The 3,060-nt window shown below is 31.2% G+C and overlaps 1 non-coding gene across 1 annotated transcript; it reads right to left on the reverse strand.

The window, feature by feature from the left end:
- Positions 1-637: 637 nt before the first annotated feature.
- TRNAK-CUU (transfer RNA lysine (anticodon CUU)) lies at positions 638-710 on the reverse strand. The gene has a single exon. It is a non-coding gene; the product is annotated as a tRNA-Lys (tRNA).
- Between the last annotated feature and the right edge of the window lie 2,350 nt (positions 711-3,060).

Genomic DNA, 3,060 nt, shown 5'->3' on the forward strand with positions numbered 1-3,060 from the left:
TTACTATGGAATCGATAATTTTACTGTCATCATTGCATGTGGTTGTCTTTTTAAAGAAGAATCACATGCTATAATTTTTTCTGACAGATATTCTCAAGTTAAAGTTGATTTCATGTAATCGAATAAACTATCTTACAATAAAATCGTCCCAGGAACGCAACTTAGCAATATTGGTAATATCATTTTAAAGTCGTCTACCTTAAAATGTATAATATATGTCTGAATTGTCAATATGAATGAGTGATATAAAATTAAATTATTAAAAGAACTTTTAACCAAGTAACCAAAAACAAAATTAGTTTAATTTATTAATGTTTTGTATCTTGAGAACGATTTCCCTAGTGGAAACAGAAATTGTGGCTTATTCGAAATAAGACATTTTCTTTTGTTTATACAATAAATATAATTAGTTAATATCTTGGTTTATTTGTCCCAGCCAAACTCATTTTTCAGATTTTCTTTTAAGATAAGACGTTCTCAAACCTGAGAGACTGAGATTGAGGAAGTCTAACAATTGGCTCCCAAAGAAAGTTGTGAGATTTATTGTTATACATTGGCTCCCAACTTTCAGAGGCAATTATATTGTTCGATAACCTTTCGTGTATCCATCGTTTCTCATTCGATAGTTACACATTGGTGCCCAACGTGGGGCCCGAACCCACGACCCTGAGAGTAAGAGTCTCACGCTCTACTGATTGAGCTAGCCGGGCAAGAATGGGTATTTTTGTCTTTTAGATACTTCCTTCTTATTGAATGTTTGGTTTATTGCATAATATATGCTTTTGGATTTTTTTCCTACCTCTATCATTTATTTCTCTTTCTTCACAATGCCTCTAAATAAGTACCAAATTTGTCAATATCTACTAAGCTAAAATTAAGTAATATGGTATAAATGACACACTGACTATATTACGACAAGGATATCAAAATTTGTTTTATATCATTTCCTATAACTTGCCGTATGTTGTTGCCAGATATCCCACCGTATTTAGAAGATATGAAAGATTAAACGACATTAAATTAGAATGATTTTTATAGTGATTATCACCGTTTTGTGAACAGAGTTTAGAAATCATATTGTTTTATTTTGTGTTATATTTGTATTTTACAAAACATAATTAAGTTGCGCTACCAAATACAGATTGAAAAGTAAGTAATCAGAAATGTAAATGAATATAAAAAGAGAATATACTGAATTAACATATAACGCAATATCAAATTCACTCAGTTATTCCCCACCCCTAGGTCATAATCCCATTGGTTTAAACACTATCGATCTTTGGAGCTTTTCTCAATTGATATTCACCCCTTTATTAATTCATGTAATAGATGTTTTCGTCTTTAAAACAACGTGGAAAATACGATGACTAAGTAAAAATGACTTTTCGTAATTGCATTTGCATTTCATATCATACGTAAGAGTTAGCATAATAATATTAATAAGAAAGTTTATGTGGGTCACAATTGACATGTTAATATTTTCCCATTTCAAAAAAGAAAAATTTACTAAAATGTATTTTAAACTATTTATTGTAATAACATTGGCAGAAATATATGTATCCTTTTTTATATTGTTTTTAACAATGTTACTCAAGTAATGACAACATAAATCGTTAATTTTCTTTATATGTAGTTAAAACGATGTTCTTTGCATACCACAATAAATTTATAGACAAGCTAAATACAGTCCTTTTGTTGTTGACTAAAAGTACGGTATTTCGCTACGGTTTAATAAAATTGATGCTCATTAGTATAATATATTGCCATAATAATTTTTCTAATCGACAACAAATCCACTGCTATCTTAGTAATGATACAAAACGAAGATATTATACTTCATATACATATATGAAACAAATTTGCGCAAATAAAAGATTACAATCTAAATAGTTTCTGATGTAAAACAAGCGGCGGAACTAATTTTCATGTAATGTAGTCGAAATTTCTACTTAATATTTAGTGTACATTTTAAAATTGAATTATATGCTTTATTCAGTTTGCAGGTAATTGTTCTTGTGTGCATTGATAATTGTACACTATGAATTATTAAACATTACACATTCATTAAAATTACTTCTCGAAGAAATTTGGTAGCATCTGACTACAAGAAAAAATTGAATACAACATTAACATCATGACATGATATTGTATTTTATACTAAGTCTAAATAGCGTGCTGCCCAAGTGCCCAAATTTACTTTGTCTCTGATCTTGAGATGTGCAGTGGTTTTTGATGAGCTAGGGTAAGGAGATACTCTTTTCTCTCAGTGGCGAGTATTTTTTTCTGTCTTCGTTGCCATGATTTCCCTGCTTGATTTGCGCATATTAAGACTAAAGTGAAATTGAGACATCTGTACTAATTTATATTTTCATTTTTTCAAGATTTTTTTTTAATAATAATAATAATAATAACGGATTTATTACGGCTGTCGCCGCTTCTCCGCCCCCAATTTCCATCTTTTTCTGTCATATGCAGTTGCCTCTTCTAATTCTCTTGCCGCCATTGCTTCATGAATATCGTTGCGCCAACTTCTCCGTGGTCGTCCTCTCTTTCTTCATTCAGGAGGGATCCATTCCAGTACCCTGGCATTCTTTTAACATGTCCGAACCAGATTAATATTCTTTTAAAGATTAAAGATTCTTTTTTTAATTGTTTAATATTAAAGCTTTTATGATGGTTTTCTTCGCATTTTTATGCCTTGGAAGTACCGCTTGATAAGTCTTCTGTACTTCTAACTTGTAAAATACCAGCATGTTCTAGCGATTTCAAATTAGTTGCCTATTATCGAATATGCGCAAATATCTACAAATTTTTAACTCATCAGACAGGCAGAGTGGGCGACCATTTTCCGACCGTAGTGTCAGCTGAAAAAGGCGCTGCTACCTACTCCGATGAATTTAATGGAAACAAGTTATCAATTGTATTGTTTTCTGTCCTTTGTGGAACACACTAGTTCGCTCCCAAGGTCAAAAAATCCTCTTAATTAAATACATACTAGTTCGCTCCGAAAACCATAACCTAGTTCGCTCCCATGGTCAAGCGGATTAAGTATTTACCTAT

Source organism: Diabrotica undecimpunctata, unplaced genomic scaffold (assembly GCF_040954645.1).
Source record: "Diabrotica undecimpunctata isolate CICGRU unplaced genomic scaffold, icDiaUnde3 ctg00000631.1, whole genome shotgun sequence".
Taxonomy (NCBI): domain Eukaryota; kingdom Metazoa; phylum Arthropoda; class Insecta; order Coleoptera; family Chrysomelidae; genus Diabrotica; species Diabrotica undecimpunctata.